The sequence below is a fragment of the Dermacentor variabilis genome, chromosome 8 (genome assembly GCF_050947875.1).
Source record: "Dermacentor variabilis isolate Ectoservices chromosome 8, ASM5094787v1, whole genome shotgun sequence".
Taxonomy (NCBI): Eukaryota; Metazoa; Arthropoda; class Arachnida; order Ixodida; family Ixodidae; genus Dermacentor; species Dermacentor variabilis.
The window spans coordinates 48,890,826-48,913,438 of record NC_134575.1 but is presented as its reverse complement, the minus strand read 5'-3'; positions in this window follow the sequence as shown (position 1 = coordinate 48,913,438).

Genomic DNA, 22,613 nt, shown 5'->3' with positions numbered 1-22,613 from the left:
CTACAGACGTCGTAGTATGTGGCCTCGAAATAATTTCAACCGCCTGTGGTTCCTTAACGTGACCTAAATGTGAGTGCACGAGCGTTTTCTCATTTTTAGACCCATCGGAACGCGTACCCCATCGCGCGGAATTAACGTACCATCACGTGTTTTGGAGAAGGGAATGCCGCAGCCAGTACCTACCGCGATGGATGGGTTCGCACCGATTTGGGTACCGCAGCCAAAGCGATAGCTCCAGCATCAGCATTGTACAATTATAATCCTCCTCCTCCTCCTCCTCATCATCATCATCATCATCATCATCAGCCTGGTTACGCCCATTGCAGGGCAAAGGCCTCTCCCATACTTCTCCAACTACCCCGGTCATGTACTAATTGTGGCCATGTCGTCCCTGCAAACTTCTTAATCTCATCCGCCCACCTAACTTTCTGCCGCCCTCTGCTACGCTTCCCTTCCCTTGGAATCCATTCCGTAACCCTTAATGACCATCGGTTATCTTCCCTCCTCATTACATGCCCTGCCCATGCCCCCCATTTCTTTTTCTTGATTTCAACTAAGATGTAATTAGCTCGCGTTTGTTCCCTCACCCAATCTGCCCTTTTCTTATCCCTTAACGTTACACCTATCATTCTTCTTTCCATAGCTCGTTGCGTCGTCCTCAATTTAAGTACAATAACGCATTACAAATAAAGCCCACGAGCGTTACAACATGGTGTTGCTCTAGATGCTGTCGTGTTCCATCCGCTACGACGCAACGGCAAGGCAAAAATAAGCCACTCGTGTCGGCCGATTCATTTCGCCACATCTGCTGCATAACACTATTACCGAAATGTTTCGGGTACATACCTAGATATGCAAGCTTCCTTTTTAAGACAAAACAAATTGGATTAATAACCTTAGGAAATTAATCTATTAGCTATAAGTACGAAGAATGCTCTAACGGGGCAGCAATAAAAAGCGTAATGACGGCCAAATAGTCACATTCGCTATGCGAATTGTTGCGTACTGATGAACTAATGGCGGTGGAATCAAAAAAGGACAGCCGGAATATACTAAGTCGCAACTCTTTTTATCATATTATGGAGTTCATCTGAGAAACTCATTCTTTTGAATGCAGACCACTATTGAGACAAATTCCCGAGTTTCTTCGTACATCAGTCCGGTAGCAATGATTAACCTTGACCGACTGTAATCGAAGTGTCCGTGAGCGCAACTGTTGTTCGTAATTAAACGATAAATCGCGAAATAAAACCTTCACACGAAACGTTCCCTCATAGGTATCCCTGATCCCAACGTGCCTTTTTATTCATTAGAACAACTTTTAATGCTTACATATTTTCTGTTAATATCGTTAAGAACGTGCAACAATTAGATGGGAATGAATGACAGTGCCAAATATGTTAAAGAGGCAACTTCTTATGCACTAAACTAGAATTGTGCATACGAGGTACGTTCTGAAGGTTAGTTTCGTCTGTTTATATATATATATATATATATATATATATATATATATATATATATATATATATATATATATATATATATATATATATATATATATATATATATATATATATATATATATATATTGAAATGGCAGGTGGTAGACCAGGTTAAACAAACAATCGACATAAGAATCCACTCCCGTTGCTGTTTCACTGACGAAACGAGCGTCGGCGGAGACGTAACGACGCATGCGCGCAACACCAAAGGAGAGAGAGTAGCAGCAGACCGGCGTGGCCAAAGTTATTCGAGTAAACAACCCACGATGGCAGGCAGACGTGCGCCGACAGGGTGGCCGCAAACGGAAGTGCGTGCTGTTATCCGGTGTTAATGGGCACCTGCTCCCTGCAGTGGAAGCTGCACTCCCGGCAGGTCACTTCCGAAGCAATGCCAAAGTGGAGCAGACTATACCAAAATTCCTTGCATCGGTGGGCACCGAGTTTCACCAGAGTGGTTTCGTCAAACTGGCTGACCAGCTAAAACATGTTTCTCAACGTCAGTGTCGACTACGTGGAAAACTAGTGCGAGTTGTATAGTTCATGATGCCACGGCGTTTGTTCTTTTTGGCAAGAAAGCGTCCTTCTGAAAATAAACGACGAAGCTTACTTTCGCAACGTCCCTCGCACGTAACGAAGCAAAACGCATATCTTCAAGGAATGAAACGCACTACGGCCAGCACATGCGCACATAGCAACATGTACGAAACCATTTCCCGGCCTCTTTGAAGCTATCGCGATGCCGCGCGACACCGTGCATTCACATCTAACAGTTATCACAGAAGACAGCACTGCACCGCGTTACAATTTAGAAGACATTTCAACCTACCATTTTTTCGCTGTCCGTAGGTCAGGCAGAGCCAGCATGACGGAGGTCGAAGCGACCACAGCGCGATGTTTCTTCGCCGCACTCGTCGTCAAAAGAAGCGACGCGACGGATGCAGCAGCGTGAACACGCACGGTGACGAGCAAATCTGCAGTCACACCTTTTGCCAAGGAATCCCGTCTGCAGGCTCGGTCAAAAATTCAAGTGAAGCGCACACCACACCTTGGACAAACACGCATAACATACTAACACAACTCGCAGAAAACCACTGTGTTCAAGTGAGCAACGCCATTCCGTGCGAGACGTCTTGTACAGAGACTTGCACGGTTTGGCTATCTCCTGCGCTAAATGTACTGGCGGGCAGATGTCACCAACAGCCAACAAGATTAATAGACCTGGCAGCGAAGCTGCCAGAGAAGCCAACAGCAAAGTTGGTGCAAATAGGTCGCAACACTTCGGGCGAAAAGCGGTTAAAAAATGGTCACCGACATCAGAAAAAGTGGTTATGGGAGCAGCGATTGAAGCGCGACTATGTAAGGAGGGAACAAACATTGGGAATGAAATAAAGCGTTTTTTTAATTAAAGCGAAACACGGATCCATTCAACTAAATTAATATTCCTAATCAATTTTATTTATGCGTGACGAGTAAAGAAAGAACAACTCAATCTCATTTTATTATTATCAATAAATGCCTTTTCTCAGCACCCATTGTTACAGGGGTCGATCACGCCGCTATCACTTGCGATGCATGCAATGCAGCGCTTGAAGTATGCAGAAAGCCATGTTCCTAAAGTTCACCTGTTACAATACGCCCCACCCCCCTTCTCACGTAGTGCTGTTTTGCTTGTTGACGCCTGTCTGAATTTGGTGACGTGGGTAGCTTTCTCGTTTCTTAACCTGCTCAGTCAATAGTAGTGAGTTACGACCGGCAGATAATTGTTTACTTTAGTCGTTCTCGTGCGACTTCGCTGGCCGACGGGCTTGGCGTCTGACGACAGAACCAGCACTGTACACCTAAAGCTTTCGTCGGCATGCTAAGAAAGTATGTTCTGTGCAGGGGTGCGATTTCGTCACCCGTATGGTTGGCGTTTTCCTGCGTCGCTTTCCGCGCTGAATGCTCAAAACCCACATCAAGCGGAATGGCGGAGTATCTGAATATAGAGCTATAATAGCAGGTCCCCAAAAGAAATTTCGCGCCCTCGAGAACAAAACGACGTCACTTCTGCTTTTAACGGATATAGCGTCACATTATTTTTCTTCCGAAGGAAGTGTTCCCTCGTCCCACAGATGACGCTAAGCCCTATGAACCGCCTATCAACCACCATGTTTTGAACGTATGGGCTTCTAGGAAGCTGCGCTACCAGGTATATTTACCATGCCCACACGTTCAACACCTCAGTATAACTTTCCACGGTACGTTTATAAGGGAACACTGCATTCACTAGAGGCGCTTTTGCCGCGCTTTCAACCATCGAACTCATGGCTGAGTGGTAGCGTCTCCGTCTCACGCTCCGGAGGCCCTGGTTCCATTCCCACCCAGCCCATCTTGCAAGTTGTTCTTATTTTTGAATTGCCTTGCACCGTTTTTAGCGCACGACCAACGCCGCCGACGCCGACGACACCGGTTTTTCTGCGACACGAGCTCCTTAACGTTGTCGCGTTTAAAACATGGTGGTTCATTGACAGTTCACGGGGCTTAGCGCCACTTGTCTGACGAGGGAACACTTCCTTCGGAAGAAAAATAATGTGACGCCATAACCGTTAAAACATAAGTGACGTCATTTTGTTCTCCAGGGCACGAGATTTGTTTTGGTGGCCTGTCATGAGAACATTCAAATGCCACTCAATTAAACTTGATGAGCGTTTCGAGCTTTTAGCGCGTAAAGCGATGCAGGAAAAGGCCAGCTGTACGGCTGTCGAAATCACACCCCTGTACAGGACATACTTTCTTCTGGTTAGATCGATGAAAGATTTACGTGTGGAATGCTGGTCCTATCGTCAGGCGCCACGCCCGTCAGCCTGCGCAGTAGCACGAAAAGAGGTAAACTAAACAATTACTTGCCGGTCGTAACTCGCTACTTTTCACTGAAAGGTTAATAAACGATGAAGCTACCCGCGTCACCAAATTCAGGCAAACGTCGACAAGCAAAACAGCGCAACGCCTCACAGCCATGAGAGCACCTGAATAAATAAAAAAATTAATAAAACGCATGAAAGGGGCGTATTGTAACAGGTGAACTCTACGAACGCTTCCTTTTGCACACTTCGGGAGCTTCTTGGTTCAAGCGACCTAGTAGAAGGACTTTTGACAATTTCAGGCTCTATAGGGCGTGCGTGCGTGCGTGCGTGCGTGCGTGCGTGTGTGTGTGTGCGTGCGTGCGTGCGTGTGTGCGTGCGTGTGTGCGTGTGCGTGTGCGTGTGCGCGCGCGCGCGCGCGTGTGTGTGTGTGTGTGTGTGTGTGTGTGTGTGTGTGTGTGTGTGTGTGTGTGTGCGTGCGTGTGCGTGTGCGTGTGCGTGTGTGTGTGTGGTTTACTTGTTTCCAAATTTCATTTCTTTCTAATTATTCGAGAATCAAATGTGCGAATAGCAGCGATGAAAGCTGCCGTTTGCAACATCATCGATTAAATGTGCGCTATATCTATCTCTATTTGCGACTTAAAATTTTGTCGTCACCCCTCCCCTAGTGTAGTGGAGCAAATTGGATTTTCGGCTTTCTGTAAACCTCGGCGCCCTTTCGCATCTCAGTTATCTCTCTCTCTCTCTCTTTCTGATTTCACGGCCACATGGGCCCGGGCATCGCTTGAAATAAGTTTTCTTTTTTTTTCGCAAACACCATGTCCGTAAAGGTATTTCGCGTCGATAGGACAGAGAGTAATTATAAAAACGGATTAACAAACTTAGGCTACATAGCCGAGCGTAAGCTGTAATTTACCGTGCAAATTACATCCGCCGCTTCCTCGAGTAATACCGCCTGCCCTAAGCATCGAAATCGCGCCATCTGCCACTCTGTAAAATTGTGTGAACAGTACGTTTCTTCCCTAAAGTATCGCACATCATTCCCTCCTCGTGATGAAGTCCTTGCTCATGCTATCCGCTACTTTTTCTACCTGCCTAAACTCAAGACGTGTTTTGCGTCAATCAAATCCCGATGCTTCATGGTATGTGCGTATTGTTTCTCTCTCTTTCTCTCTCTCTCTCTCTCTGTTTCAGTATGGTGTCCGCAATATGCGTTCGCATTATTACCTAGGCTTTTCACCGGCGCTCCGGCGTGTTGAGAGAATACTGACCTCTCCTTCAAGTCACTGTCCTCTTGTGTAAGAAGTATTGCGCAGCCGACATCACAATGGGAGAAGACAGCTGGTTTTGCTCACTGTAAGAGCGCACATCCATTTCGAGGGCCGCATTCTCCATCAGTCGATTTCCAGGGACGCATGTGTACTCTGGACTTGACGCAGCCTCGAGCACGACACCTCACTGTAGCTATGTGCGTTCGCACGCGAGAAGCGTGTGACGATAACGCCTAACAATGTTCAATAGTACCATGCGAGGGCATATGGGGGCATGCCCCCACGCTGTATGGGAACATATGGGTCATTTAAAGGGATACGGCGAGCCCATTATGCAAAGAAAGAGGCGGGGCGTGCAGACAGGACACAAGAGTAGAGAAGTGGACAACGCGAACGCCACTTCTCTACTCTTGCGTCCTGTCTGCACGCCTCACCTCTTTTTTTTGCATAACGAATCCTTACCAACTAGCTCGGCTTTCTGTCGTTCTAAACCACATGCTCATGTGATCACAGAGGAGTTGCCCATATATTATGTGGGTGCACACGGGTTTTCATGTGCGAATCCGTCGTGCACACGTGAGAGTATTGGATACGGGACTTGTGGGTTTTCATTGTGATAGCAAATACGCGGATGCTTGAGAAACATTAGTAACGTCGCCGCTGGTGCCGCGGTTCTCGCGTTGTGTCGTATTCGATTGCGCATGCGCTGATCGGACGCGGAAGGTTGGAGTGGCTCCGGAGACTAGGAGTACGTTTGGATGCAAAAACGACGGAGAAGTGATCGCACCGTCACCGCCGCTCCACTCAATCGGCTCCGCCTTTGGCCGCTAATATAGCCGCACTTGACCGTTCTCTGACTAACGTGTGGCCGTCATTGGAGTTTTATATACCGTTTATATCATTATGCATTGTCGTTTTCCTGAGACGGTCTAGTGGTGGTCGTGATGGTGTAGTAGCAGGCTGGCATGCTTGGCCCGCAAATATTCCGCCGGTCTGTTTTGATATTTACGGTTCCATTAATCGGGAAGAAATTTGGAGGACGCTTAAAAGGAAGCTTCAGCTCGGGCCCAACTCCGACGCGGCCCATTCAAATGCCCGTAAAACGCAAAGAACGTTTTTCTGGGATAACCCCTGGACCGATTTTAATGAAATTTGTGGCATTTCAGAGAAAAAGCTAAATTGTAGGGACTCTTGAAAGCGGTATTTCGATTTAGGGTCTGCATTTTGGTAAATGAATTTTGGAAACAAAAATAGGAGGACGAAGTTTACAAATTGGCGGTCCTGCATCAAGAACAGATATCGCGGCTCTGTAAACGGCACCCGTTAGATCATTCCAAACGGACATATTCCATATGTGAATTTATGTGTTACGTCAATTTTTAACGCTGTCTCCAACGATTCTGCCAGAACTGTATTTCCTTATTACAAAATTTTTCAGATCCATGTGTAACATGTCAATTTTGTCCGGTTTAGGTGTACTATTAGATACACACAAAGTTCTAATATCATTCATCATTTCTGAGTTAGAGAGTTAGATAGTTGTAAACTTTGATACTTTCGTTTTCTGAAAAGGAGCAAGTTTTGACAATTTATTAAATAAGAATTCACAACCTAAATAAGAAATTCAATAGGAACAATCACCACATTTTATATTTTTGCTTTCAAATGCAACAAACCTTGTCGAATTTGGCGCGCTGGTTGCATTAAAAATTAATTATCCTTTTATATGTATTTAGGTAGGAGACGTGGCCTATACGAATACATGTAAAACGCAAAAACGATTTTGTGAGGTTACCGCTGGACTGATTTTAATGAAATTTGCTGCATTCGAGAGGGAAAGTTAAATTCTAGTGGCTGTTGAAATCGGAATTTCGATCTAGGTTCTGAATTTCTCTATAAATTTTTTTTAAATTCTACAGTTTGAAAAATATAGAAGCACAATTTTTAAAAATTAATAGCGCTGCATCAAGAACAGATATCGGAGTTCTGTAAACGGCCTCCACTAGATCATTAGAAGCGGACAAATTTGATATTTTATTTTATAGCTTACGCACATTTGTTACGTTGTATACAAGGGTTCCGCACGAGCTGTATTTCCATATTACTAAATTTCTTGACACTCATGTGTAACATACCAATATTGTCCGCTTTAGATGTACTATTAGGTGCAATTCACAGAGTTATGCTATCGTTTTTTCCTTGCTGAGTTACAGAGTAGTAAACTAGATAGTTTCGTTCTCTGAAAATGTTTGATTTCTGGCAATTTTTAACAAACAAATGATAGCCTAAATCATAAATTCGAAACCAACACTCACTAGAGTTTCTGGGTTTCTTCTAAATGCAACAGACCTCGCCAAGTTTGGTGCAGTGGTTGCCGAGAAAAATGAATTCTCCTCTTACACGTATTTAAGCAGGAGCACCCGGGATGATGATGAAAAACTTTATTTATCCCTCTTTAAAGGGAAGGGGGCAATAGAATAGAGGGTGGGAGGAGGAACTACTTGAAGTAGGCCTCCTTTATCCTCTCAGCCCACTACAGGATGGCCTCCTGAAGATCGGGCCTGGAGCTGCGCAAGGCAGCCTCCCACTGCTCCTCACTAGATATTAATTGCTTGAGGAAAGGGGAAAGCTTCGTTTCGAAGAGTGGAATGGATTATCATTCAAGTATCCCTGACTGCTTCTTCCGATTCCCGGTGACTACAGCTTATGTAACCGCAACGTTTGCCGGGACACACTGGCGGCGAACGGTACGCACGAAGGCTAGCGGGTGAGTTTCTGGTAGAAACGCGGCCACTTGCGATGGCCGCGCATGCGCGGAGGCGGCCGCCATCTGGATGGTGTTGTTGCACGGAACCTAGCGCCGCTCCGTGATTTGCAGAAACGCTGGAAAAGCCGTTTACGTTTGAGTTTCCGAGTGACGGAATTACGCGTTCTAGTGTATTCAAATTACAATCCGACGCTATTCTGCCTGTAGGTTGCGTTTAGGTATACGGTTTTGTGTGAAGCAGATGATGCAAAGACGCATTTCTCTCATCAAACAAAGTCCACGCAAGCTTCATATTTAACTTTGTTTGAAAACGGTAAAGCGTTCCTCATTCGATTTAGCTTTTCTCTCAAATGTTGGTGTGCGATCCTGTACGGATGCTGGACTGCAAAACTTTATTGCTGGTCCTCCAGGACGCGCTTGGCGCGTATAGCGGGCGTCTCCCACGCAGGGACCGACAGGGAGTACCTGGCGGCCACTTCGCGGGCCTGCTGGACGGCCCATTGCTGGTCGGCGAGTAGTGAGCTTCTCGGGGACTTCTGCCATTATGCAAAAAAAGGAGGTGAGGCGTGCAAACAGGACACAAGAGTAGAAAAGTGGACAACACGATACGCGTTGTCCACTTCTCTACTCTTGTGTCCTGTCTGCACGCCTCGCCTCTTCTTTGCACAATGAATCCTTACCAACTAGCTCAGTTTTCTGTCGTTCTAAGACTTGTCCCACCTGTCCGAGCTGGAATCGGGAAGAGCGTCTCTACTCTCCCGGAGCACGTGTGCGTGTGTCGCCGCGACCCCGCACGAGGGCCACGTGTCACTGGGGTCCGCGACCGGATAGAAGACGTGTCATTTAGCGGGGTTCGATACTTGCGCGTCTGCAGTAAGCGAAGTGCTAGCGCCTGCGGCCTGTTAAGTTTGGGGAATGGTGGCGGAAATTTCGCCATCGCAGCTTTCTTAAAAGACCGGGAAAACATCATGCAGGATCTATCGAGGATAATTAATGTAAGCAATAGCCAAATGCTTCTACGTAGCTGTTTGACTTTTTTTGTTAGGGATTATGCGCTTGAAGGCGTGTATATGTAGCAGGGAGCACATGTAAGTAGCGCTTGTCGCTTTATTGCGTAATTCCACAGAGAACGGAGTCCTTAAATATCGCGCATCTTCAGCGGCAGTATAGGTGAATATACATGTAAAGCGATCCGTCATAGCTGCAATCGCTCTTCTAAGGCCAACGAGCCGCGTAACTCGGCTGCGTGATAGAGCCCGTGCCCTTTCCATCGGTGCCTCTGTGTCGGCCGCGAATAAGCGCGTATGGCTGCTGGGCTAGCTTTGGTTCGGTCGATGTATCGTCGCCGTTCTCCCGCCAGACCTCGCAAAGTTTTGGAAAGTTAAAATACTTAGCTCTGTCGTCTGAACCTGCAGAATAACACAGTAGAATGACGCCATCTTGCGAAGAAATAAATGGTTTCTTCGCCTACTTAGTGTCGCTTTTTGTTATCTTTTTCCCTTACTGCTTCGACCACTCCAACTGTCATTCCGTTCGTTTGCTGCCGGAGTTCGCTGCAAGCGAGCACGCCTTTCGCGTGTACTGCGCGCTGCGAGATTTTGTTTCTGCACCGGATAGCGTTGCGACAACGTAAAGTACGATCAATCAGGTTTTCGAAAACTGCCGTTCACTACGCCTTCGGGGCGAAAAAAGTGCGACACCACGCACCTTCGTTCCCGAGCAGCAAGTGGGAAGTGGAAAAGCGGCAACACAATGCAAATTTTTTCTGCCGATACGAGGGAAGGGGCCAACAGCACAGCCGAAGGGAGCAGCACCTCTCCCACGAATCACACCTGGTCTCGTTGAATGAGTTGGCACGATGTACCGATCTTTGCGACAATGAGCTGGGTTTTTTCATGCCAGTCGGTTTAGACTGCTTGTGGATCTTGAACGCCGTCTGTTGAACACACCCTTTTTAGGAGTTCTCTCGTAGGAGTTCTGGAAACGGCGTTTTCGTCGCGGTCACGAACCAGTGCCTGGTGAAAACAACCTCCTCTGCAGCAAGTCTCCGAAAAAGAATGCAACGATGTCGACACCGGCTAGCCGCTGTAGAAGACTATGTATTTACGGCTTTTGCAATGAAGACGGGCCCTTTGCTGGAATGTCGTACTTTCCAGAGCTTAAAATACTCACGCTCGCGGGCAGCTTCATTAGAATGACGTTGCTGTCACTAATACAATGTTATGTAATATTGGGCTGCACTGCCTGGAATATCTCTTCTGGCCAGCACTGCCAATAATTTGGCAGGGAGGGACTTGATGACGACTAGTCTGATCGCTCGATTTGCCGCAACATTCTGAGAGCTCTAAACACTTCCAACCGTCTCTCCACAACTGACACCGATGAGTCCAGTCGTTCTCGGCAACACAGCACCAGCGGCGCTTTTAAATTCAGGTGACTCGCAATAAGGAAGCGAAAATAGACACAACACAAATCACTTGAGCATCGATAACGAGTACAGCAATGCGAAGTAGTGGTTTTCTTTCTATAATGTCAGAAATAAAAAAAATTGTAGCGGCGTCCGCTAATAGCAAAAAGATGTCGAAAACGTTGGCTTTCCAGAATGTAGGCTTATAGAAAAGAGAAGTCGCACGAATAGCGTGACAACGCAGCCATATTCTTCAGAGTGAGATGTCGAGGTAACTAAATCTTGTTTCACCACCCGAGAGTCAGCAGGAAAGTAATGTATGTATACTGCTTGAGGGGTCAGTAAACAAGCGTGGGCGCCATGAAGTCACTGTACATTCGCCGTCGTCACATCCAAACTCGGAAAAGTCGGCGCCACACAAAGAAACTCTGCGCGCTGTCGCAACTGCGGCGTCGCATACGCAAAAACGCACGCAGGAGACAGCTGTGACAGTCTGGCCCGTATTCAAGTTCCACAGGGACAGTTTGACGAAGCAGGCGAAGCTTCAACGATCCGGTTGCGTTCGAGGGAATCTCTCAGACCTTTCTTGCCATGAATGGAAAGGATCACCGCAACGATTTGCTGCGCGAACGGGGTTGCAACCTTTGGAATATTTTCCGGAACTCTGGCAGCTTTTCGATGGTTTTGCTGCCGAGTATAGGCGTTCCATCGTTTCGCAAACTATAGGGCTATTTACTTTCCGAGGCACTCTTTTTGAAACCGACCGCGAGATGATTGCACCCCACCAACCAGACCTACATAGTTCTGCTTTCTTACATTTTTCTTCTTTTCCTTTTTCGTTGCATTTCATTTTTCGCTCTCTAATCCGAATGCGACATGGGTTCTGCACAAAGCGAATTCGTTATTTCGAAAGGAGGTATACACAAGGCGGTGCAGGTTGCCGCAAGGATGGCGATTACGTAACGAAACCGCTCCCCGCATCCCTGATTTCACTTGCATTCTTCCTTTTCTATGTACTTTGCATTTTGAGGCCAATATCTCCAGATCCTAGTTTTTTTTTTTAACTGGTACCGTGAGCATCATGTTTATGTAGGACGCAGTGCATGGCGACTTCTAGGGCGCTCCGGAGCCAGCCAGCGACATCTACGGTGCAGTTGCTGGGCCCGAGATGAGATGCGTCTGGAAATGTCTCGTCACCCTTACGGACAAGCCTTGATCTCTGACCGCCCGCGAGAGTAGTAGATCAGCTGATCAGCCGGCGACAAGGCACTTTTCTTGAACTTAACCGCAGTCTCTGCTCGCGGTGCTTCCCTTCACGCGAAAGCGAAGCTGCGGCGGAAGCAAGTCTACCGGCGGCAAGACGTAAGCGTCCGCTCCAGCGGGCGGTGAAAGAGCAAGAGTTGTCGGTAAGCGTGACCAAACGTGCCCAGACGGATCGAATCTCGGCCCCAGTCACTACCGTTAGACGTCGCTGGCTGGCTTCGGAGCGCCCCTTCGGCCGGCGTTCTCGCGCTCTACGCAGGTGTGTCGCGCGCTGTACATTGAAATGCTCCCATATGACGGACGCCTTCGCAAGCTAGAATCTTAATGCCGTCTACTTCAATATACGGGAGGAATCCGTTCCGATCGAGCAATGACTCTGGCAAAAAGCAAAGTGCGATGTGGTCATTCACAGTGGAAGGAGCGCGGGTTCCTGTTTGCTTTGAAAGAGTCCGTTTTGCGCAAAACTGCGGCCTTTCGGAGAAGCTTGCATGAGGTTGAATGAAGCGTTTGCAAATTTCGAAACGAAGCGCACGTCGTAATCGACGAACATGTATCTTTTTTCTTTCTTTATTATTACTATCAATATATGTGTTGTTGTTGCAACAATCGAAAAAAAGAAACGTTCAAGCCATCCTGCAAGCTTGTTGGACTTTTTTGAGGACTGGCGCAATCCGCAACACCTGGTAGCGAGTTCCTCTTCACAGTGATGCGCGTTCGAGGGTGCTTACACGAAAACAAAGCGGACAGCTTGCGCAAAAAAAAGTAACAAAGCGAGAAAGCGCCAGAAGGAGCAGCAATGTATAGGCACACAGGGAAGAAGCGAAGAGTTTGTAGCAAAGTAAATATAGTTTCCGTTGATGCCATCGGCGCTGCCACCTTGGGGTACTAGTACGTCGAGAAGCTGCATAAGTACGAAACGTGACAGTTCGTATACAGTACCCAATTATTATTATTATTATTATTATTATTATTATTTGAAGGACACAGGACGCAGAAGGAAAAGCAGTTTTGCCGTACCAGGAATCGAGAGCAAACTCACGGACAAATAAAAAACTTATCGTCATATCAAAATAAAAAAAAATAAAACTGGGGCACTTCTTACGAGTTGTGAATTGCGAAAGCGTTATGGTCTAGTAGAAATGGCAATGCGAGTTTATGTGCCGTTTACAGACGCCGGGTTTTTCGCTCAACGAGCCATTCGACGCTTTGGCATCGAAAGCGCGCTATTCGTACTTATGGCACTGTAAGATAAAACAGTTCACGTTAGAGTACCCCGTCGAGTGCATATACAGGGAACGTTCTTTAAAACTGTAAATGTTCCACCGACTCAAGTGGCAATGCTTTTATTAAGTTGAGTTATGTCCACATATTTTCATTCGTCCTTCAGCTCGCGCACGGGTTCAAGTATGGCAAAGGAGTGAAGCGAATAATTATCGAGGCAGTCCGTGTAACTTTATAATGAATTTCCGCATTGCTGCGTCGATATTTTGCTTCCTGCATACATGAGCAGCATATCTCTAGAGGACGAGAGGCGTGAATTCGTGGCTTAGGACAAGTTAGCGCCGAAGAAAGGGGCTTTTGTGAGGCGGTGCTCCTCTGCTACAAAGCCGTTTTGATAGTTTACGGCTAACTCGGTTATCTTCAAGGCTTGCACCGAGGTTGCGCTCTACGAATACTCGACACGCCTGCCACTTCAGGGCGCATATCTGCAGATAATCCGTGCATTGTGCGGATCCGAGGGTCCTTGGGCGCCGGGAAGGATTAGTCGGCTTAATTAACTGCTGCGCCGGCGCTAGTGGACGCGGCGAGAGCCTCTCTTATCACTTGAGCCCGTGCCCGCACCTGACACCCGCAAACACGTCGAAGTTTAATGCTAGCGCAGAGAACAAAAAAAAAAAAAAAAACGGCGAAAGTGTCGTGCTCTCAACGGCGCATGCTGCCTCGTGTTTAGCGTTCATGCGTTCATTCATTGCAGAGGTCAGTCAGGCGAATCCTGGAATGTTTCGTCTTGTAAATGGCGCATTTTGGCTACTGTTGAGGGGTCAGTAATTTACTCTTTGTTATTAGTTGACTGACTGACTTATTGACTGGTTAATAACTTGATTGATTGATTCATTCATTCATTCATTATTTCGTTGCTGAGATCGACAGGAGACTGGTATCGAAAGTTATATGTTATAAACAGCGCATTTCAGGTCATATTCAACGCTTCTTATTGCACTCGTTCTTTAAGTTAACGACGGCAACCCCACTCCCCAATCGGCGGATTATGAGGAGTTGCAGGTTCCAAACGGCACATTATGGTTCGTGTTCAGCGTTCTTCTATAGTTCATTTTTTGATTCAATATTTCACTGAATGCCGAGCCTTTGAAGGCCTATAGACGGACACTTAGAATTTAACATGTATACAGCAATCGGGCATCATTGGCGATGCAACCAAGTGGTCGTGTCTTTGCCCTGTGGAGTATCCCGATGACAGTTCCGTTATTTATATTATGTTGACGACGTTGTAGCAGCCTTTAGTTAAGCGATACAGAAATTTCAGAGGGGGGCAGTGGTTTGGTGGCGGTGGTAGTCGACCACCGGGTTGGTGTTGCAGCAGACACGGTGGTGGCACGGTCGACCACAGTGGTGGTGTTGCAGCAGGCACGGTGGTGGCACGGTCGACCACAGTGGTGGTGTTGCAGCAGGCACGGTGGTGTTGCAGCAGGCGCGGGGGTGGCACGGTCGACCATAGTGGTGGTGTTGCAGCAGGCACGGTGGTGTTGCAGCAGGCGCGGGGGTGGCGCGGTCGACCACAGTGGTGGTGTTGCAGCAGGCATGGTTAGCCTGGCGCACATGGCCGGCAATTATTCCGCCTGAGCTTCCTGTGAGCGTGACTATGTGTGTCACCAGGTATCGAAGAGCGCCGTGTCTCGCCTGAAGGCAATCAGTGGTTGCACTCCCTTCCTGATTGCTGTTGGCCCTCCGGGGAAAGCAACGTCTTCAACGGTCCCGCACGAAAGACTACTCTTTTGCAGGCTGTCGACCGTCGCTTTTCTTTCCGTGTCGAACTACGGCCACAGCCAAATGAATTGATCGATGCCGCCAATATCACCGCAGAAGGCACGGAGCGGGAAAGCGCACCACCCAGTCTCCGAATAACCAAGCCTAACAACGCGGAGTTGGTTCTGCTGCGGTACAGCAACGTTGTTTCTTCGCGAGTAAGTCCATGGGACAGGCTTGGTGTAGAGTCTGGCGTGTCACCCTAAAGTGAACGCGGATTCCATCTTTAGGGTTCTGAAGAATGTTCGGTGCTCTTACTTTTGGGACACATGTCAGTGTCAGGCGTCGAAGAGCGTCAGCTTTTTCCATTTCCCTCAATTTCTACCTGGGTTGGGATCCATTGGAGTTTTACGCTAAACCTCTTGCTCACTAGAACTTTGATCAGTGGCAGAGATTGCCTTGTAAACTAGTCTCCAGGTAGGCCACGGTGTAATAGTTGTAATTAGGACTTTGGCTCCGTCAGCACCACGACGTCACGCGCGGAATAAACTCGTAGTTTTCGCAAGGCCGCGGTAATTGTGAGCACTTTCTACTGTTGTAAACAAAACTACGAAATCCAGGCAGCTAGACTATGACACATCAATGGAGGGCACGTAGAATGACGCCGCGCTGCTGTATGTTCGTGCACACACCGACCCGCCTGTGTGCACTTGTAGGTAGGTGGCTTTGAAACGCTGTGCTCAAGTGATCTGGCACAAGAAACTTTGCCTCGGCACTGGGAATGGTGAGTTTTCCCGGTATATGGGGCACACTGAGGCTGCAGGTAATGTCCCAAAAAGACAAAGGCGGGTCGAGACGACTATTTTTAGGCAATTCCAATCCCAAAACTGGGAAGGTGTTCAGCGCCGCGTGCAATGGGAGCGAGTTCCTGCTCTAAGCCGCCCGAGAAGCGCCGGGCCTACGGGTGCTCGCCCAGCCCTAATAGATGCGTCAGCAATGCCTGAGATGTCAAAAGGCGGAGTTGTAGAGATTCTGCTTCATTACGAACCTTCTTGTTGGAAGCAGCCTGAGGAACTCCCCATCGCGAAGCGAAGTCCCTTTCGGCGCGCTAGCTCCAAGCCCACGAATTCACTCAGTGACGGTGATATCAGCGGCAGCTCATAGAGAATGTGGCTTGTTATCAGCGCAGTGTTCATATTAAGCCTTTGCATAGGATTGTTTCCCCAACGAAAACTGTCATGCGACGATGTGCGTTGACTCTTTGCACTGATGGGTAGCCGAAACACTTTCAACTGCGCGTCGACATAGTAGCTTGCTGTCGATAGGAATGGCCTGTAATATTCAGGGTCAGACGTGTTGACTTCCGCCTCACTCACGGGAAAAGCACGAAGGCAGATTTTTTCCGCTGATAAAGAGCGTTCATAAGCGTCGATAAGTGGCATTCGGTGTTGGAGATTGAGACCGAGGCTATCCAGGCCAAGGGTTTGTTTTGGTTCCCAGAGATTCAAATGCAGATGTCATCTGCCTAGATAGCAATTTTAACTGTCATCCAGCCTACCTTCGGTGCGTCTGGAAGCGTGGCTATAGTAAAGCTAAATAGCAATAAAGTTAGGACAGTTCCTTGTGCGATGCTGAGGAAAATGCGTCGCTTTTTGCCTATTTTATTTCCGAGCTTAACGTAGGCAAGTTGACCTCTAAGAAATTTATAGACGAACGGAAGAGAATTTACAAAGACACCCATGGCTTGGAGTTCATTCGTGATGACTCTATGAAGTACACAGTCGCATTCTTTGGCACGGACCATAAAGACAGCGGCGAGTATCGAAAGGCCGTCGACGCGATAGTGCTTGATGTGGCTTATTAAGTCCAAGACACTGTCCTGTGCACTCAACCATAGACGAAATTTGGTCATACACGATGGCAATCTACTTCCTTGCTCAAGGTAGCAAGTTAAGTCCTTGTTAGGTAGCAAGTGTAGCATCGGCGTGGTTTATAAAATTCCCCTTAGCTGTGGCCAGTTCTACGTAGGGCAAGCGGGACGGTGTATCAATCAGAGGCTAATGGAACTTAAAAGGTCGTTAACCGGTGGATCGCCTTCTAATCTTTCCCTACATTGCCAAGATTGTAACGGCACGCCAGAGTTAGATGAATGCGCGATATTGTACAGGCATAAGAATGAAGATACGCGTCTTCTGGTAGAGGCATGACATATCTATAATGGTAGAAGTGCGTGCCTGAGTCAGCCTTCGATTACTTTTCATAAGGAAGAGATTAAGTGCCTTAACAGTTATCTCTCACGTAGACCGGCACATGTACCCGACTGACACGTGGCATTCTTGGGCTTGCGCAGATAAATTTTGTGTCTTCTTTCTTTTTTTGCCTCAGTGCTCCCTTCAGTTGATAGTCGGCGTTCGTGTTGTCCACTTCTCTACTCTTGTGTCCTGTCTGCACGCCTCACCTCTTTTTTGCATAATGAATCCTTACCAACTAGCTCAGCTTTCTGTCGTTCTAAGCAAGTTAACCTCGGACACGTTAGTCTTTCCATCAGCTTTGATATGCACGATGTTAGCGATATTCGCCGTTATGAGGCAAGGTTCACAGGATCCTTTCCGGACTTGTGCACCGGCACCACCCTTGTTGTCACACACGCACCTGGGATGTCTCATGTGCTCCAGACTCGATTATATATGTCCAGAAGGCTCATCGCGCGTATGGCAGATTTGTCAGCAGCTGATTGCCGATGAATTTGGGACCCACAGCACCGTGTCTTCTTGATTTGCTAAGCGCCAAATGCAACTCATGAAAGGTGAATGGCGTATCCATCGTATGGAATAATCGAGATGACCGAGGGTTCGTCACTCCTGTTGATCTGCCAGATGGGTAGATATCTGAAAAACCTTCTGCAAAATCTTTTGCAAGGGTTTGCAAATTTTTTTTACTTGCTTTATAGCAAGTGTTTCAAATGGCCTGTGCGGGCGAATCTTTCCGTATAGATTATTGATTCCGTTTCAGTTTCAGTTTATTATTCTTTAAATACAATGCATTGGTAAGATACAATGTACTGATGACAGTCCCAAAGTCATTACTCCCCATATTCTTATCATATGTGTAAATGCCGATAAGCTATCTCACAAGGCGGCCCACTGAACGCGTCTTAACCCTTTTGTGTGTCGACGGTTGACAGCGTTTACCATATTATAGTCAGTTTTCGCATATAGATTACACTTTTTCTCGCTAGCTCTCACTCCCCTCTCCTGCGGGCGGCGCGGAGGTTCTTTAGTTTCAAGTCAGGCGTCGATCGGGAAATGATCTGGAATTATTAACAATGAAGTAGCCACTTTCTTGCTCCGCAGCATATCTGCGAATATTAGCTTTGTGTTGAATTGGGCTGGTTGGTTCATCTTTAGGATAAAAAAAGGAACAGTGTAAGCAATCTGCAATCTGCTATCTGCGAACCAGGGTATCCATCCAACGCTTCTCTGTGTGTGTCCCAGCGTGACACACAGTACATACTTGTCGGTCAACCGTCTGACGTACAGTGATGTTGCTGAATATCGGGAAATGGTCGGTGTGCTCCCCCCCGTTCAGGGGCCGTTGTAGATGATCCCAAAAAGTCTGTAGAGTGTAACACGAGGTCTACGGCACTCCATGAATCTCGTGGCCTGAAAAAAGTTGGTTTACCATCCTCGTCGCACATAGGTCAGAAGCATCCACGGCTGCGACAAATTCCTTGCCTCGAAAATCTTCACTCTTATTTACCTAAAGCGAATGGTGTGGGTTAAATTCACCACAGACTGTTTTAGGAGATGAGCAACGAATGCAAAGGTCCCTTAGAAATGGTTGCACGGCGACCTTCCTTCGTGACCTTATACACACTGATTCCACATCGAGTGTTCGGTTTCGTATAGGCACACTTGCACAGCGGCGACTTCCAAAGAGTTAGAACAAAGGCCTTGGACTGGTAAGGCGACATGAGGTATTTTTCGCCTGATGTAGGTCATTGCACTTCCATTTGCAAATGACGGTATATTCGGATTGCCGTGTCTGATGTACCCTGGGATCGTCCTTTCGTTGGGGAGACCGGCTTCCGAGAGGCCTAGAATTGGTATAGGGATGTCTCAATGGAAAATGCTAAGTTTGCACAGATGCTGCAGAATACCGGCACAGTTTCACTGCATGATTAAGGGCACCTTTCAACAGCGGAATGGACCAGGTGGGCGAGAAAATGCCGGTTCTGTGGTACTGTAGTGTGGTTCGGATAGGAAATAGGCCAGTTACTTGTCTCTAACCGTGGCCGGGACAGCGTATACCTAACCCAATCTATTTCGATTCCAAATCCTTCATTAGCCGTCTTTTATAGGTCAACATGCCTCGTGTCCCGCCCACATGGGCGTGCCCGACAAGGGCGGGGTCCGAGCTAGTTTGAATTATCACGAAAGGTTAATGGCAGATTTGGATTTAAACATTGGCGGAAGCCATCTTACCATGACTATCGAGGGCAATGAGTTTTTCTGCAGCCTGTTTGCCCGCCACCTGCAAACCGCTTTCCCACCACCTGTAAACCTTTTTCCCGCAAACTTGGGTCAGGGATAGTGCGTCTTTGAATGGATAGCGCATCAGGCTGCGGAGCTCATGGAACAAGGTACGAAACCAACCGTCGGTCCAACTTGGGTCATTGAGCGCTGTGTGCCTAGGCTCTGCCCTTCAATGAACCCCTTTGACGTGACGCCTACTTGGAACACTGGGCATTTGCCACCTGGTCTCTGCTACTCTTGCACGAAGTTCTCCGACGCGAACTTGGGTAACAGGGTGTCTGCCAGTAGTTATGTGTCACCGTTTGTGTGCCACTCTACAGTCACAGAAATGAGTATGAATTTCTTCGACGCCCCACGGAATTGAGCCCGCGCCATGCGTGATCCTTGCTGCACCGCCGCTAGGTGGCGCGAAGTGTGCAGTGGGAAGCACGAGAGAAGAGCCCGACTGCATGCATCTTTCGGTTTCGGCGTGTAGGCGAAGTTCGCTGGCTGCGTCCGACCTCGCCAAAGGCATTGAACGCGTCGGGTATCCTCGTGGGGAGACCGGGCAGCCTTGTCAGCCAGGTTGTGCCGACGATGCCACATTGAGCAGGAATCCATTGAACGCAAAAAGTCGCAAGATCTGTGGTCTTCAAATGCCTTCAATTGCCGCTTATGTAAACTGGACCCCACGCTACGGCTACAACTGCCATCTAGCCTTTCCCGCGGCGTAACAACCTTGCTGTGCCGCTTATGGCTGGGAGTAGCGTTCACGAACGCATACTCCTATCATTTGGGATTGGCCGAGAGCCAGATGTGCGACTCCCGTGGGTGCGAGGACACCATCGAGCACCTATTGTGTACCTGCCCTCGCTACGATGTACAATGCCTCTCTCTGCGGGCAACTTTACAACGACTGGACTTAAGGCCGTTCTCCGAGTCAAAGATGCTCGGACCGTGGCCACACCCGTCACTGGCACGAAAAGCGATTCGTGCACTAGTGAAATACTTGAAGTGCATCGGCTTCAGAGACCGTCTATAGTGTGCCTGTGTGTAGTGTCCCTCCCACACTCACTCAGTGCCTACTCTCCCCCTTTTTTCTTCTATCTATTCCCCTTTCTCCACCCCCAGTGTAGGGTAGCAAAGCGGGTACTCTTCTGCTTGAACTCCCTGCCTTTCCTGCCCTTGCTTTCCCTTCTTCTCTCTCGGTTTGGGCAATGCAGGTGGTCCCTACATCGCTTAAATGCTAACCGACTCAACGTCGATATTTATTGTGAGATGCTGTCTGCAGTAATTTAACTTATAATCGATCATTGTGGCTCCTCTTCTTGACGTGGGCTTATTCCACCACATTAAGACAAGCAGGTTGGTTTGATGATATCGAGATCTAGTATTGAAACATTCAGTAAGAAAGGACACATTCTGTGACTTTGCAACCTGTTCAGTGCAGCTCAATAAAGCTATGGCGTTCTCATTTGGCCACATGCATTTTCTTCATTCAGTCCCTAAGCTCTCCTGATAAAGGTAAATTTAAAGGTTGCATAGCTTCGAAAACATTAGACTGCAAAGGTTATACAACAGTGTGCGTAGACTTGCCCTTTTAGCTATGCAAATTTTTTCATAGGGCTCATGACTTCAACAGATAGTTTTAGATTTTGCGTATCCGAAGTTGGGGGGGAGGGGGGTGAACGCAAACTGTCGGGAGCACAAAAGAAACGCCAAAGTTGCGCAAGAGAACGCAAGCGGCGAGTGGGGCTTCGGGTACGAAACAATGCTTAGGCGCGCCAAACCGAAAATGTCATGTCTCCCTTCGGTCTATTGAAGCCAATAAATTGCGGACGGGTTGTTTACAAAAGCTTTCAGACATCTGTCTGCCAAGAACTAAGACCACTGGCCTGCACACCGCCTGACGACTATATGAACTTGGCAGATAGGCGTGCATTGCTTTTCTATTGATTGTGTTGTCATGCATATGATAAAACATTATATGAAAAGTATATAACCTCTCTTTGTCATGCTTGTTTTCCCCTTTCCCATTCGCCCGGTGTAGGGTAGCCAACCGGACGTTATTCTGGTTAACTTCCCTGCCTTCTGCTTTTCCCTGTCCTTCCTTCCTGTGTTGATTGTGTAAATTCTTTATGTGAGGTGTCAACCCGCTTCATTTCAGAAAGAGAAATGAACGTGACCACTTCTTTACAGTAGAACAGCGTTTATTTATATATGGAAGCAGCGTTTCTTTTTATTCATGGTAATGTAGTCGCGGGTGGGGTCATTTTCACTGAAGCCGCGCACAAGTTCAACATGGGTCTGCCAAAAACACATGAGCAAGGAGGAAACTGTGGCTTCACGACATCAAAAAAAAAAAAAGGTTGATGCAAGCTCGTTAACACACAAAGATCACCTCGAAACCACAAAATCACAGGTGTAGCACATTGAAAAATGTCTAGCCTATTTTTTTACAACATCCAACAGCGTCCCTTTGCATCGACGAGACGTTAGTCAAAGTAAGCAGAACAAAGCGCTTAAATGAGGAACCAGGGATATAGAGTGTTCCATTCTTAGACGAAAAGAAAACTTCGGCTTTTGTGTTTATATGAAGTGCACATTACATTCGCACATACTTTTGTTCTGAAGAAGTCTGACCACATGACGACACGTTGAAGAGAGCACCTGCGTGACGTGAAATCCTTGAAACGCGTTCACTAGCTTTGCAGTGAGCTGACTAGCTTTTTGTCATGACAACCGTCAAGTTGCACGCGACATTGCACCGAAATTTCGCCGATTTCCACCATATTAAGGGGAATTAAAGCAGAATTGTTCCATCTGGCTCAAGTCACGTGTGTTAGTAACGCTTTGAAAACTAGTATTACGAATTCATGGGGCAGTTGGGAAGGAAACATTCGAATAGCAATACCAAAACGCTCTTCTTTTAAACGAAGATTCTTTGCAAGCATTTTTTCTTTTCCTGAGGGGACCACTGCACATTTTTTCTTTTTGAACCATCGCGTTCCTGCATTCTTTGAAACAGCCGACCGGGATTAAGAAAACCTCTGCTCTTAACATC